We start from the raw sequence: 16169 nt of genomic DNA on the forward strand, positions 1-16169 counted from the left end.
GTAAATTAGAGTGCTTTGTTTTGTTTTTCCTTTTCTTTTATTGAATTCCTGAGAAGATCAACTTGCAATAATAGTTATATCAATGGAGGTCACCATGCCTCACAATATGATAAATACAGGTTTCGCCCTGTAGCAGTACCTCAGGAATTGACCTAAGCAACCCCGGATCCTTGCCGGTAAGCTCCCAAAAAGCCAAAAAACAAAATTAATAAAATAAAAAAATCATAAAAAATAGGTTTTGCTATCTATTCTTTTGTGCTTGTCTTACTCTAGTTGTGGGTAGTTTTCTGTTGCATGAGTGTTAGGTGGGTAAGTAATACAAAGAATCAGTTAGAAAGAAGAGATCCAACAAGTAATGACCCTATATGTTTGCTCTCTTTAAAACCCTTCAATATGGAAGACCAACAGCAAAACCCTCCACCTAAATCTCTGAAAGATAGGTTCTACCCCGCAAGAACAGCCCAACTTACCACAAGCCCAAGGTAATAATTTTGAATTCAAATCTCAATACATCACTATGTTGCCCCACTTCCATGGGTTGACCTCTGAGAATGCATACCTATTTCTAAGGGAATTTGAAGAGGTATGTGTTCTAATTAAGATCCAACAGCTTTCTGATGATACTGTTAAGCTTAGGTTTATCACTTTTACATTGAAAGACTAAGCTAAGAAGTGGTTGTATGGGTTACCCACAAATTCTATAACCTTATGGGAATAGTTCACAGTTGTCTTCCATAAGAAGTTTTTTCCAACACATAAGAACAATAAGCTTAGAAGTGATATCCTTCAGTTTAGGCAAAAGCCTAGTGAGCCCTTTTCCAAATTTATGGAGAGATTTAAGGATCTACTCCAAGAATGCCCTCACCATGGCCTACACTTATGGCATTTATGTCAAATATTTAATGAGGGTATTGATCACCCAACTAAACAAATGATAGAGTCTATGTGCCTTAAGGGATTCACATCCTTTACAGATGAAGGAAAGGCATAGGATATTTTACTTGACTTAGCTGACAAAATCCGTGAGTGGGAATCAACCCAAGAGAGAGAAAGAACCATAGGAAGAAAAGGATATTTTATGGATAGCCTAATCAAGAGGATTGAGGTTATTGTTCCTAGAGAGCCATCATTAGTCAATTTGGTTAAAATTTGTGCTTGGTGCCAGTCCCCTGGACATGTCATAGAAGAATGCCCCAACACCTCTGGGGGCACTTCTAATGATAGTGTTAATGTCTTATACCAGAATAATTCATATAGTAACACTTACAATCCAGGATGGAGAAATCACCTAAATTTCTCTTGGAATCAGGGCAACAAAGCAGGGCCTTCAAATTTTCATAATCAAGGTCAACCTGGACCCCAAAGGCCTCCCTTTGCACAATAATATTTTTTCCAAAATAATTTTCCTAGGTCAAATGTAGGACCTCAGGCTAGTTTTCTTAAGGACCCCTCTCCTATCATCTTATCAGCAATCCCTGGGTTTACCAACACTAGAGAGACAAGTAAAATAAGTGACTTGAAAAAAAATATGGCCTTCCTTATGACAAGCCATCATAATCTTACAAGAGAACTCACCCAAGTTGTCTCAATTATGTGTGAGAGGGAGAAATGAACTTTACCTAGTCAACCAGAGCTTAACTCTAGGCATCATCAGTCTTAGTTCACAAACACCAACTAATACGCCACTGAATATAGTACAAGGTCAGACCCAACAAGGGCCCTCTAACCAATGTAATATTGTTTATTCCCTTAGGAGTGGTAAAGAGTACCAATAGAGTGTTCCTAAATCTTCTCCATCTATTACTCTTGTTAACTCTCCTTTAGTTGAGGACACAAGTGTGCCTCTTGTTCTAGGTTCGTCTTATGAACCTAAAGATTCTTCTGAAATTAAAGATGATTTGGTTGAGAAAACAAAAATGATTCTTCTGAAAAAGGGTAAATTTCTAACAGTCCTTATGTTCGTCCTGCCCCATTTCCTAATCGCTTGGTACACAAAAAGAAGATTGCTTCCATGGATAAAATTTTAGAAGTCTTCAAAAATATAGAAGTGAACATCCCTCTTTTGGATGACATATCCCAGATCCACGCCTATGCAAAAGTACTGAAAGATTTGTGTACTCACAAACGTATCACTAGTGTGCCCAAAAAGGTATTCTTGGTAGATAACATTAGTTCCATAATTACTCAACCTATAGTAGCCAAATATAAGGATCTAGGGAGCCCTACCATATCTTGTGTCATAGGCAACACCTACATTGAGCATGACTTACTTGACCTTGGTGCAAGTGTGAATCTTTTACCTTACCATGCGTATAAGCAACTAGGATTGGGAGAATTGAAAGCCACTAGAACTACTCTTCAATTGGAAGATAGGTCTATTAAGATTCCGAAAGGGATGGTTGAGGATATCTTACTAAAGGTGGGGAAATTTATTTTCCCTGTTGATTTCATTATGTTAGATACCAAGCCCTTCTCAACTAAGGATGAAATCCCAATAATTTTAGGAAGACCATTCCTGGCTACCAGTAATGCATTAATCAATTGCCGATATGGTTTCCTAAGATTATCTTTTAGTAACCAAATTGTTGACTTTAACATGTTTAGGATAGCCAAGCAACCACATATGGAAGAAGAGATCAATATGCTTGAGGATTTTCTAGATTTTTCAGATGATTTAGTTACCAAATTTGATATTGATTTTGATTCAGAATTCCAAGAATGTATGGATGAGTTGGATGATGATAGTGAGAATTTCTTTTCTGAAGTCTTGAGTCTTCACACACCTGTGGAGCCCTTAGGACCCCTTTCCAATTCCATTCCCAAACATTCCATAGTTGAGCCCCCTAAGCTAGATCTTAAGGAGTTGCCATCTAATTTGAGATATGCTTTCCTAGGGCCTGACCAGACTCTTCCTATAATAATTTCTTCAAATTTGACTTCTAGCCAGGAAGAGGAGTTACTTAAAGTGTTAAAAGATAAAAAGGAAACCCTAGGTTGGACCATAGCTGAGATCAAGGATAAAAGCCCTTATATTGTGCAACATCATATACATCTTATGGAGGATTCCAAACCATCCACGGAACCCCAAAGAAGAGCTAACCCTGTGATGAGGGAAGCCATTAAGAAAGAGAACCTAAAGTGCTTGGATCATAAAGTAATTTATCCTATTTCTTACAGCCAATGGGTAAGCCCAGTTCACATAGTGCCTAAGAAGTCTGGTGTGATTGTAGTTCCTGATGCGGTAAAAATTAACCGGATGACCTTCCTTACAGTTCCTAGTGCTCCAGCCAACCTGTATAGAAGAGATGACAGGGGAGAGCCGGGTTGACCCGATGGGGGACTCTCCGATGCCTAAGTTAGATCTTTCCACAGTAGATGCTCAAGAGAGCTTTTCTAGTAAAAGGAGTGATTGGTCGATCCCCCATGATGGAGGCTTCCCTTGGTATTTATAGGCTGCTGATGGAGAGAGAAGGAAGGGCATTTGTGGAGAGTCATGTTTAGGCGCAGAGTCCTTGAGGGGAGTGGCACTATGACTCTGGGAATATTCTGGGTTCTAAGACATATTCTGGGAATATTCTCCATTAATCTCGAAGGTGCAAGTCGTGAGAGGGGTGGACGCCTCTGATAACATGTAGTGGATAGAGTCCTGCCCCCGTGACCAGGGATTACATTCCTTGAATGTAGGAGTGGACGAGAGCATGTTTCTGGGTTCCTTACTTGACTATGCCAAGCCAAGGTGATAGGTCAGCCAAGCCGAGGAGACTGGTTGGCATGAGAAGGGGCTGAGGTGGCTGCACGACTTGTTGGAGGGCCGAGGTGGTAGCACGACCTGATCGAAGGTCGAGGTGGCAGCACGGCCTGATGGAAGGCCAAGGTGGCAGCACAGCCTGATGGAAAGCCGAGGTGGCAGGTCAATCTTCTGTTTAGGTTTGCATACATGCTTCAGCTGTGCTGAGGAAGGGGGCATATTTTGCCTCATCACCAGCTCCCCGCTCTAGCAATTCAGATCGATCTGCTAGAGCATTTAATTCGATCTTGACTTTTATGCGATGTGCATTATCTATTTGGTACGTAATGCGCTGCTTCACTTTCTCAGTCGAGGCTGCTCAATGGTTTAAGGATGTGGCTGCCGCTTGCTCAAAGGCAAAGGAGGCAAAGCGCCTTCATGGGGAGCCGCACAAGATCATGGGCCAAATGGAGGTTGAGAAGAAAATGGCTCGATCTGAGGAGGTTCATGCCAATGATGTCTGGTTGATAACTGGAGAGCTAGAACAGGAGGTTGCTAAGCAGCTCAATGCCAATAGCAACTTGATGAAGGAGAATGATGCTCTCTAAGATGAGTTGTCCGAGACTCAGGGCACTCGCAAGGAGGAGGAGCTCGCAGCTATGGTTGGCGAGCTGGAAATGCAACACCAGGGCGAGCTGGAGGTCAAAGAGGTGGCTGAACCCCTAAGCCTATCAGAAGTTGGTTGACATTAACATTACTTAGTTTTAAGTCGACTCAAACGATGCCATCTGGTTCATCCCAAGTAAGATGCCAGGCTACGATCTGATGGACTATGAGTAGCGCGTTCCCATCCCTATTACTTTGGTATAACTTTACGGCTCGATCGACGTTGGTGAAGAGGTGATTCGACTCGAAGGATAGCCAAGTGAAGATCTAGGCCCATGGGTTAGCCCCTAGAGATTAGCCTTGTATATATATATATATATATATTTTATGTAGATGTCTCCTTCGGGAGTGATGTAGTTTGAGGGCTTTTTCCTCTTTTTTTGATGAATGGAAAATTTGTTTTGATGTCATCTCTCAGCATTCTTGTGCTTCTTTCTTTATTTTCTTATACTTTAAACCGGCTCAAAATGAGTAACTTTTGGAAGAATAAGGACCAGTATAGCTGTCTGAGTGTGGCTTCATTCCCTATCTGAGCTTAAAATTGATCTTCCATATCTAGCTTATGAGCTCTTGAGGTGCCAAGCCTAGACTAGCCATAGGGGTGCCGAGCTGGGACTCGATCTTTTGATGTGCCTTGCGTTAAGGTCTATTGTGGTGTCGAGTCAGAGCTTGATCTTTTGATGTGCCTTACGTTAAGGTCTTTTGTGGTGCCGAGTCAGGGCTAGGGCTTGCATGCTTTATTACATAAGGTCTTAAGGTGCCGAGTCGTGCTCAGGCTTACATGCCTTAATGCGTAAGGTCTTGAAGTACCAAGCCGGGGCTTAGGCTTACATGAATTAATGTGTAAGGTCTTGAAGTGTTGAGCCATGCACTGGCTTGCATGCCTTAATGCGTAAGGGTTTGAGGTGCCAAGCCAGGGCTAGGGCTTGTATGCCTTAGTGCTTAAGGGCTTGAGGTGCCAAGCTGGGGCTCAGGCTTTCATGTCTTAGTGCGTAAGGGCTTGAGGTGTCGAGCCGTGCTCGGGCTTACATGCCTTAATGTGTAAGGTCTTGAAGTCCCAAGCCGGGGCTTGGGCTTACATGAATTAATGCATAAGGTCTTGAAGTGTTGAGCTGTGCACTGGTCTTGATAGTACCGAGCTGGGGCTCGGGCTTGCATGCCTTAGTGCGTAAGGGCTTGAGGTGTCAAGCCAGGGTTCGGGCTTGAATGCCTTAATGTGTAAGGGCTTGAGTTCCCAAACTAGGGTCTGGTCTTGATAGTTCCGAGCTTGAGCACTATCTTAGATGCTGCTGATCTTATACCTCGGTCTCAGATGATGCCGAGCTGTAGCTTGGTCTTAGATACTGCCGAGCTGTAGCTTGGTCTTAGATACTGCCAAGCTGTAGCATGTCTTTATGCCTTAGTTGTTAAGGTCTTTGTTTCCTTAGAAGAGCCAGATATTTGGGAGAAGTTTCATAGTATATTGATGTATGGTATGCACTTGGGACAAATACATTGCTTCGAAATAGAATCTAATCCGCTCCGTGAATAAAATTGAATAACTGAGATATGGAAGCTAAGGTGCTAACAATATAAAATCTATAAGACTAACACCTAATCGATGGGATTTCAATGCAATCTATCGATAAAACTGTCTACTGATAAAAGTGTCTACTGGCCTCAGTGATTAGGACAATAAGCAGCTGTTCTTGGTTTGGCTCGAGTCAGGTAGCTTTCATCTCAGCAATCAATAATTTCTACCATACATGCTAGGCCCAAGCATGGTTTCTTAATAGATTTTATGAAGTTTGCATAGCATTCCCGGGATTCCTTCTGGCTGGAATTGCATTCACCAACTCCATTACTGACGGGGAATTTGACTTTCATGTGCTTAGTGGACACAATCGCCCCAAGGCCATTGAGACCAGGTCGGCCAAGGATTACGTTTTAGGGTGAGGTGATCTTGGCAACCATAAAAGAAACCATGGTAGTGGCTGTCTAAGCTCCCTGTCCGATGGTTATGGGAAAGTCTACAACTCCTTCCAGCTCTGCTGGTGTGCCTGAAAATCCGTACAAGGGTCCTGGAGTTGGCTTTAGGGTCTCAATGCCAAGCCTTAGTTTTGTGAAGGCTTCATAGGACATGAAGTCAACGGAGGCTCCTGTGTCCACTAGGACCCTATCGAAGGGGTGGTTTGCCACCACTAATTGAACTATGATAGTGTCGTTGTGAGGCCAATTTAACTCTTCCAGATCTCTGTCAGAGAACGTAATGAATGGATCCGTTCTGAGGGCTTTAACAGGCTGTTCTGTGATGCATACAAACCGCTTGTGCGCTTTGGATTTTCTGACTGATTCTGTTGTGGGTCCACCCATGATTATTAGAATGGTTGGACCCACTGGCTAGTTATCATATGCGTCAGCTCGATCAGTGACTGGTTCCTTCGATGGCTCAGTCCTATCTCAGCTCGACCTTGCATCATCTCTCCTCGGCTCAGGCCAGTTCTCTCCATATTTCTGCTTCAAATACTTGTTAAGGTATCTAGCCCTGATGAGCTCATCAATTTACATTTTCATAGAATTATAGTCTTCAGTGTCATGCCTATGGTCTTGGTGGTATCACCAGTATCGGTTGGGGTTCCTCTCCTCTGGATTAGCCGTCATTGGCTTGGGCCAGCGAGAATACTTCTGATCCTGGATCTCTAAGAGCAGGTTTGTTCGGGAACGATTAAGTTCATAATGCTCGGGTTCATCAGTGTCAAGTGGCCGATCTGTTCTATTCTTCTTCGGCTTACGGGAATCGTCCCTAGGCCTCAGAGTCCTTTTCTTCTCCTTCTCTGTCTGATTACCCCTGTCAGTTATCCCTCTAGCGGCCAGGACTTCCTCCATGTTGGTGTATTGATTGCATGATCTTAACAGCTCGGGCATTGTTTCGGGCAAGTCAAGGGCCAGAGACTAGACCAGATCAGGATGCATTACCCCGTTGCATAATGTGTTATACGCCACTCCTTCCAGTAGGTTTCTTACCTCCAGTGTCACCTTGGTGAATCGGGCAAGGAACTCTCTTATAGTCTCTCTCGCTCCCTACCTCATGTTCATCACGTTCTGCATAGTTTGCTCTTGCTTCATACTTGCTTGGAAACTTATAAGGAATGCTCTTGTCAGCTCTTCATAGCTGCGGATGGACTAGGGCCGTAAGTTTGACATCCATACTAGCGCTGCTCCTTTTAATGAGGCTGCGAAGGCTCGATAGAGAACGGCATCTAACCTACCATGAACTGTCATGGCTGAGCTATAATACAGCAGATGATTATAGGGATCTGAGGTGTCGTCATATCCATTAAAGATGGGTATCACGAAATTTGGAGGCAGCTCGGCATCTATCAATTTGTCGGATAGTGCATTATGGGTCAGAGTTACAGTTATGTTGGCCTGGTGCCTTTGCCTCTGTATTCCTTCTACTTGCTCAGTGAGGCACTGGATGCAGCTCTCCAGGTCATCCCTTCTCACCTCAACTTGGTGATCCGGGGATCGTCGTGCCCTTTCACCTCTTCTGGGGCTTCTTCCTCAGCCTTGGTGACCACTAGGCCAATCCTGGCCTTGCCGTGGTGCACCACTGGTCGGCCTGATGGGCGAGGTCTGACTCCCATGGGTTAATCTTACCATTCTTCTCTGTGGGGACACGAGCCTATAGTGAGTCTTTGAGGTGATAGCTGGCGTCTTCCTACCCGGGGTGGGGATCTAAGGGCATTATATGTCTCTGGACTCCGGTGATGCGCGCAACGGTGAGCTCTTCCATTCTGGGTAGGAACGGGACCTTGCCTATGCCCCTCGGTAGGAGAGAGGGGTGGTATCGAGTGAACAGTGCGTGACGTTCTGGCCGACCCCCTCCTTGCTGTTGATTGAGGGGTGACACTGTTGTCAGGAGATTCGTTGTTGAGTTGTCTGCCCGAAACAGGCTTAGGCGGCTGAGCTGAACTAGTCTCTGGCATTAGAAGTGCCGAGCCGAACTGACGTATGAAGTCCCGCACCAGTGTGTTTGCCGCTAACACCTGTAGCTGCAGGCTCTGCATATGCTCTTCCACGTTTGGGTGAGTTACCCGGGATGATGGGACATGACAAGATAGCTAAGGGTTCTGCTCGTGCTGATCCCCCTCTACCTGGGCAACTTGCACATCAAGCCTGGTGTGCTGGGGTCCTTGTGGAGGGGTCTCTACTAGGACATTCTCCTGCTCTGCCATTGGTGCTGAATGGGGACATTTAAGGGTAACTCACGGGTGGATCTTACTCGTGTTGTCGTATAAGAAACGACCTTCTCACTCCTTAATTGCATTGGCCCAAGGTGACTTTTTGTAACTGTTCCCACGGACGGCACCAATCTGATGCGATAAAAATTGATCGGATGACCTTCCCTACAGTTCCTGGTGCTCCAACCGACCTGCACAGAAGAGACACAGGGGAGAGCCGGGCTGACTCGACGGGGGACTCTCCGATGCCTAAGTTAGATCTTTCCATAGCAGATGCTCAAGAGAGCTTTTCTAGTAAAAGGAGTGATTGGTCGATCCCCCATGATGGAGGCTTACCTTGGTATTTATAGGCTGCTGATGGAGAGAGAAGGAAGGGCATTTGTGGAGAGTCATGTTTAGGCGTAGAGTCCTTGAGGGAAGTGGCACTGTGATTCTGGGAATATTATGGGTTCTAGGGTATATTCTGGGAATATTCCCCATTGATCTCAGAGGTGCAAGTCGTGAGAGGGGTGGACGCCTCTGATGACGTGTAGTGGATAGAGTCCTGCCCCCGTGATCAGGGATTACGTTCCTTGAATGTAGGAGTAGACGAGAGCACATTTTTGGGTGCTTTACTTGACTATGTCAAGCCAAGGTGATAGGTCAGCTGAGCCGAGGTGACTAGTTGGCATGAGAAGGGGCCGAGGTGGCTACACGGCCTGATGGAGGGCCGAGGTGGCAGCACTGTCTGATTGAGGGCCGAGGTGGCAGCATGGCCTGATAGAGCACCGAGGTGGTGGGCCAATCTTCTATTCAGGTTTGCATACATGCTTCAGCTGTGCTGAGGAAGGGGGCATATTTTGCCTCTTCAGTTCCTAATGCCAATAATAAACTAGTTCCAACTCGTGTCCAATCAGGGTGGAGAGTGTGCATAGACTATAGGAAACTTAATGTGGCAATCTGGAAGGACCACTTGCCATTGCCATTGATTGACCAGATGTTAGAAAGATTAGCTGGACATGAATACTATTGTTTTCTTGATGGATAGTTCGGTTATAACCAAATCCCAATTGCTTTAGAGGAACAACATAAGATCACTTTTACACGCCCATATGGAACATTTGCTTACAGCCGTATGCCCTTTGGGCTTTGCAATGCCCCTGCTATGTTTCAATGATGCATGATGAGCATCTTTTCTGACATGATCAAAAAATTCTTAAAGGATTTATGGATGATTTTCCAATTCATGAGAATTCCTATTCTGAATGTCTTCATAATCTTTCTCTAGTTTTAAAAAGGTGCATATCTAAGAATTTGGTTTTGAATTGGGAGAAATGTCATTTTATGGTTAAATCTAGTATTGTTTTAGGTCATGTAATATCCAATGAGGGAATTAGAGTAGATAGAGCCAAAGTGGATTTAATTGATAATTTACCACATCCTCAATCTGTTAAGAATGTTCAATCTTTTCTAGGGCATGCAGGCTTCTACAGAAGGTTTATTAAGAACCTTAGTCAGTTAGCCAGACCTCTCACTTCATTACTTGCCAAAGATTAAACTTTTAAGTTTTTTAAAGAGTGCCTAGAATCCTTTAAGCAACTTAAGAAGGAGTTGACCAATGCACCCATTGTTCAACCACCTGTTTGGACTGAACCTTTTGAACTGATGTGTGATGCTTTGGATTTTACCATAAGAGCGGTTTTGGGTCAAAGAATTAATAAGTTGCCCACTGTCATTTACTATGCTAGTAGGACCTTAAATGATGCACAACTCAATTATACAACCACTGAAAAAGAATTTTTAGTTGTTGTGTTTGCATTAGAAAAGTTTCGGTCTTACTTAGTTGGTTCACATGTGGTGGTGTATACTGATCATTTTGCTCTCAGATACCTAGTTCAGAAGAAGGATGCCAAAGCCCGTCTCATTAGGTGGGTTTTACTTTTGCAAGAGTTTGATTTAGCAATTAGGGATAAGAAAGGAGTTGAAAACCTAGTTGCAGACCATTTATCCCGGCTTCCAAATTTCTTGATTGTCAATTTTCCAGTCAATGAGAACTTTTCAGATGAACAGTTATTTGCAATGACCAGTGAACCATGGTTTGCTGACATTTTTAACTTCTTAGTTTTATGTGTGACTCCAGATCACTGGTCCACCCAAGATAAGTATAAGTATCATTCCCAAGTTAAGTATTTTTTCTGGGATGATCCTTATTTGTTTAAGATATGTCCGAATCAGATTATCCGACGATGTGTTCTTGATCATGAGCAACATTTCATTATCTCTTTTTGTCATGATCATGCATGTGGTGGATACTTTAGACCTAAGAAGACTTTCGCAAAGGTTCTCCAAAGCAGATTTTATTGGCCCACTCTTTTTAGAGATGCTTTTGATTTTTGCAAGGCTTGTCCTGCCTTTCAGTCTTTTGGCTCTATCAATAAGAGAAACATGATGCCCCTCAACCCTATTTTGATAGTTGAGATCTTTGATGTATGGGGCATCGATTTTATGGGACCATTCCCTAATTCCTTTGGGAATTTATACATACTTTTGGCCGTTGATTATGTTTCTAAATGGATAGAGGCCATACCTTGTAAATCTAATGACCACATAGTGGTCCAGTTTCTCAAAGAAAACATTTTTTCCCGCTTTGGTGCACCATGTGCAATAATTAGTGATAGGGGTACTCATTTTTGTAATCGACCTTTTGAGGTCTTAATGAAAAAGTATGGGATCACCCATAAGTTATCTACCCCTTATCACCCCCAAACTAGTAGCCAAGTGGAGGTGTCTAATAGACAGATCAAACAAATCTTAGAGAAAACTATTAATCCCAACCGTAAGGATTGGTTCCTTAGGCTCATTGATGCCTTATGGGCCCATCGGACTGCATTCAAGACTAACCTTGGCCAATCTATCTACCATTTGTTGTATGGGAAAGCTTGTCACTTACCAGTTGAGTTAGAGTATAAGGCCTTTTGGGTCATCAAGAAGCTCAACTTTGATTTTTCTAATGCAGGAATTCATCGTAGGCTTCAACTATTTGAGTTGGAGGAATTTAGGAATGATGCCTACGAAAGTTCTAAGATTTACAAGGAAAAGACCAAAGCTTTCCATGATAAGCACATTCTACGTAAATCTTTTGCAATTGGTGATAAGGTCTTATTGTAAAACTCTCGATTGCATCTTTTCCCTAGTAAGCTTAGATCCCGATGGGATGGCCCGTTCATTGTCCATAATGTATATCCCCATGGGGCTGTGGAGATCTTGAATCCAGGAACAGGGATAATTTTGAAGGTTAATGGTCAGTGTTTGAAACCGTTCCTCAAGTTTCCTACTACTAGTAGTGAAGAGTTCATGGAGATCCATGAACCTCTTTACACTGATGACTAACTTTTAATCAGGTATGACCCCCTTGCATTGTCTTCACTTTTAATTCTTTCCATGCATTAAAGACATTGCATGACTTAAGTGTGGGGGAGGAAAACCAGTTTTTGCTTTTTTCACTTTATTTTATTTGTTTTTCTTTTTGTTTTTTAAGCTTACTAAAGGATGAAGACCTACTTTGGTTTTTGGATAATGATCATACCATTCGATTGATGTATGAAAATAAAAGTTTTGGTTAAGGTACCCATTTTGAACATATAAAAACCCTGTTGAGAAGAAAGAAACAAGCATGTGTCTTGAGATGGGACTTTCTTTTGAAAAATAAGAGACCCTTATTTTATGGTGTTGGACCATATGTAAGTCTGTGGGTTCCTTGTACTTTTGATTTGGAGTTGAGACATTCTTTTTAATTTAGCATGAGTTGACATATACAAAATTTTAAATGAAATGTGAAATGTGGTATAAAGAAGAATAGGAGTTGATTCCCTTGGAACTAGACAGGGCATTGCGCCTCAGGAAGCGTGATGTCTTGATCGAAATTCCTTGGGAAGAAACTTCTGAAGTAACTCTAGCATCACTGTCTTTGTGGGAATATGCAAAAAGCAAAGCTACATAGTAACTTGGATGTCTGGAGTTTGCTCCACCATGTCATTCTGGCCAAAATTAGTGGAGTAGAATAGAGTTTATAAAGCGAAAAAAAAGAGAAAAAAATGTGCAAATGTCATTAATGCTTGGTAATATATTTTGGTCAAAAACACTCCAACGCCTTAGTCATTGGTTCCCTATTTCTTCACAAGTGGTTTTGCCTTAAGATAAGGATGTTTTGGAAGAGATGAGGTGAATTTCAAATTAAGAAATATGCTAGTGCCTGGAATTGATAAAAGGTAAAAAAAATTCTAATGTGAGGGTCCCTTGTAAGAAAAATTATCTTTGCTCTGGATCGGTATGGACCTTACCTTTAGTCAATGTTGGGATTTGTTTATTCTGAATTTTAGGTGTATATTCACTGCAAACACCCACGAGACACAACTCGTCCACTAGGGGTTTAAAGGCTTGTTGCACATGCTAAGTGCAACCGTGATTCCTACAAAAATGAGTTAGGTTTTTTTGTTTTTATTCTTTTTCTTTTTGTTTTTCTCGAGGACTAGCAAAGTCTAAGTGTGGGGGAATTCTGATAAGCACATTTATGTGTGAAATCTAAGGTAATAAAATATACATTTTACATATTTAGAATGGAGCTACCTTAGGTTTTACTCTCTTTTTGTAGGTTTTATATTTTCAAGGCCTTAAGGGCTATCGGGCGTTATATCTCCAATTTTACATATAAAGGGGTCCTATTTCTTTCCATGGTTGTGAAGAGGATAAAATTTTGAGCAAGATAAACGTGTTCAACTAAAAGTACACATTCGTTTGGTCACCCGTACAAGTGATTATTCTTTTCAGGCCAGAAAAAGAATAATAGATCAGAACTGAACTGAGATGCAGAACCAGCCCGTTTACAGTTGTCCCAGAGGTACAAGGAATATTCTAAATGCCAACAAGGATCGATAGACCACATCCTTCAGTGATTGAAGATTCATTTTTGGTAACACAACTACCTAGCGTAGTTGGTGAGTTGTGTGCAAAATCCCTTGCTTGTTAGGAGGTCTCAAATTCAAACCTCTTAGCTGCTGTTTTGTTAAGGATTTTTTTTGAAGATTTTCTCTCTCCTACTCATCACTCAAAGGAGGTTGGCCAAAGGGTTTCTTACGCAAGAGGAGAGAGAAATAAAAAAATAATGAAAAAATAAAAAAAGGGAGAAAAAATAGAAAAGGAAAAAATAATTAAAAAAATCATCTAAGATGCTGCCCACGTTTGAAGAAGAGAGAGAAAAAAAATAAAAAATAAAAAAAGAAGGAAAAAGGAAGTATGGAGATTCCCTACTTCCTTCAATTCTCTATCTTCTCTCTCCTCCACCTCATCACCAAGATAAAAAAAAAATCTTTTTTTTTTTAGAAGTTAAAATCATTAGCTTCCCTCCCCCATTCTCTATATAATAGAATTAACATAAGGGGAGGAGGCACTTCATTCTTCTTCTAGGGTTTTTTTTTAGTTGCTCTATGTCTTTCTCTAGTTTTCTCTTTCTCTAGCTCTAGTTCTAGGTTTATGCTTTAAACACTTTTGTAAGTTCTTTTTATTCAATTAATGCAAGCACTTTTGTTTCTGAATCAGTCTTTTATTTTTATTGTTTAAGCGATTGAAGTTGTAATTTTCAAGTTCTAGTTCTAGGCTTAGTTCTAGGTGACAAGAACAAGCTATGAAGCATGTCTTTTAAGTTCAATTTTTTTTCTTCAGATTTGTTTTCTCTAGTACTAGAAATTTCAGATTTAGTTTATTCCAGATCTGATTTTTAGTACTAGTAGTATCTCAAATCGAGTAAGTTTTCAGTTCAAAGGTTGAAGTTCAAGTAAATAGGCTCCCTCAGTAGTTTTCTCTCCCCCTCTCATTCCTTCTTCTGACTTCCCTTTCTTTCTTAATTTAGGATTTTAATTTCAGTCGTTACATTATTGTTATCCCTTTCCCCCAAGGTTCATGGCTAGTGTATGTGTTGATTTGCCCCTCCTAGCCATAGAACCATCATTTTATCATTTTTATTTTAATTATCTCTATTTCCCTAAAGCCAAGTAAAGTACCCCTTGTAAGAGTGACTCTCTGGTCAAGTAGGGAAACTCATATTATGATGCATTCCTCGGGCTGAGTAGAGAAATCTACGTGTGAGTCTCTCTCTAGCTTTATTCCATTTCTTTTACTTTATTTTTATTTCAATATTTTTTTTCTTTATTGCTTTTTAATTATGTGGGGTGTTTATTTTCAGTTATTTATTTATTTAATTTTAATTACGTGGCTTGCGTCTTTAAATTCTTATATAATGAATGGTTAGGGCATTAATTTAAATATATATGTTTAGGACGGTAATTAGAATTAGATCACAACCATTAATCGGTTCACTTTCGCATTATTAAAAAAGTAAAAAAATAAATAAAGTGGCTGCTCTCCCTGTGTTTGACCCGTAACTACACTGATCTGTATGCTTGCGGTTACATTTTAAATCCTAACAACAGTCGGTAACCCGGTGGTATATTCAGAGGGCCGATCATACTGCTTTTATTTTGGGTGGAGTCATCCATTTACTTTCTATCATTTAAATTTACCGGGAGTCAGCTTGCATTTTAAATTCCTGTACCAATGGTGGGCCTTCTCCGACAACTCTATGGACATATCACGGGATGGGGTTCATGGCTCGTACCCGGGGCATACTCGCACTGTGATTGTGAGTAGCACATAACCTATGATCTAGTAATGTTGTTAGGCTAATAGGGTTAAAATGAATTACAGATAGGCGCATTTGTGTTGTGATTGTTTGTGTGGTTTTCTTTGTGTGGTCTTCCTTTCCACTTACTGGGCTAGTGAGCTTGTCCCAAGTGCACAACTCTTTTTAGGTGATTTTGTAGGTTATCCTCCTAGTGATTAGGAGCCGGGCCCCACTGTGGAGTTTCCATCTGAGGATTGGTGGGTCCCTGACGAGTTCGAGCATGGTGCTGATTCACGTGCGAGGATTGTGCTGCATGGCAACTGTGACTCCTAAGTGATTCTTTTTTATGTACTCCTTTTTGTTACTTGATGCTTAAATTGTTGTATTTTTGTATATATATCATGCCTTCGGGCTCAAATGTATTTAACTTTTATAACTCAATTTGGGTATCAAGTATTTGGGAAACAATTACAGGTATTACCATGAACCGGTCTTTCGCTAAAAATATAGGTCTTATCTTAGATTAGTAGATGTATGTTGTATCATAATTACTACATTGTTGATCCTAGCAGGTTTGTGAGTTAACCGGTGTTAACTTTGTCACCGGCTCGACTTTGTCCGAGCAGGGTGTGACATCCTATCAGCAGAAGAACGCCCAGCTACAAGCACAGATTCAGGATTTAACCCGAAGGTTGGCAGATTTGAGATTGACACCCACAAACTCCTCGCATTTTTATGAGGGCGACTCTGAGTATAGTTCAGATGAGGATTTTGGCTCTTAGGGATCTGTTCCTGTAGTTCCTGCAAGCACAAACATGTGTATTTTTCCTTTTTCTTTTCCCTCCCTCTGTTTGTTCACTTTTTTTTTTTTTTTTTTAGCATTTTATGAATGGAAACA

At 41.5% G+C, this 16169-nt stretch overlaps 1 non-coding gene across 1 annotated transcript; it reads right to left on the reverse strand.

The window, feature by feature from the left end:
• Window positions 1-766: 766 nt before the first annotated feature.
• On the reverse strand, window positions 767-873 carry LOC122062516. The gene has a single exon (XR_006134998.1). It is a non-coding gene; the product is annotated as a small nucleolar RNA R71 (small nucleolar RNA).
• Between the last annotated feature and the right edge of the window lie 15296 nt (window positions 874-16169).

The sequence above is a fragment of the Macadamia integrifolia genome, unplaced genomic scaffold (assembly GCF_013358625.1).
Source record: "Macadamia integrifolia cultivar HAES 741 unplaced genomic scaffold, SCU_Mint_v3 scaffold1058, whole genome shotgun sequence".
NCBI classification, from domain to species: domain Eukaryota; kingdom Viridiplantae; phylum Streptophyta; class Magnoliopsida; order Proteales; family Proteaceae; genus Macadamia; species Macadamia integrifolia.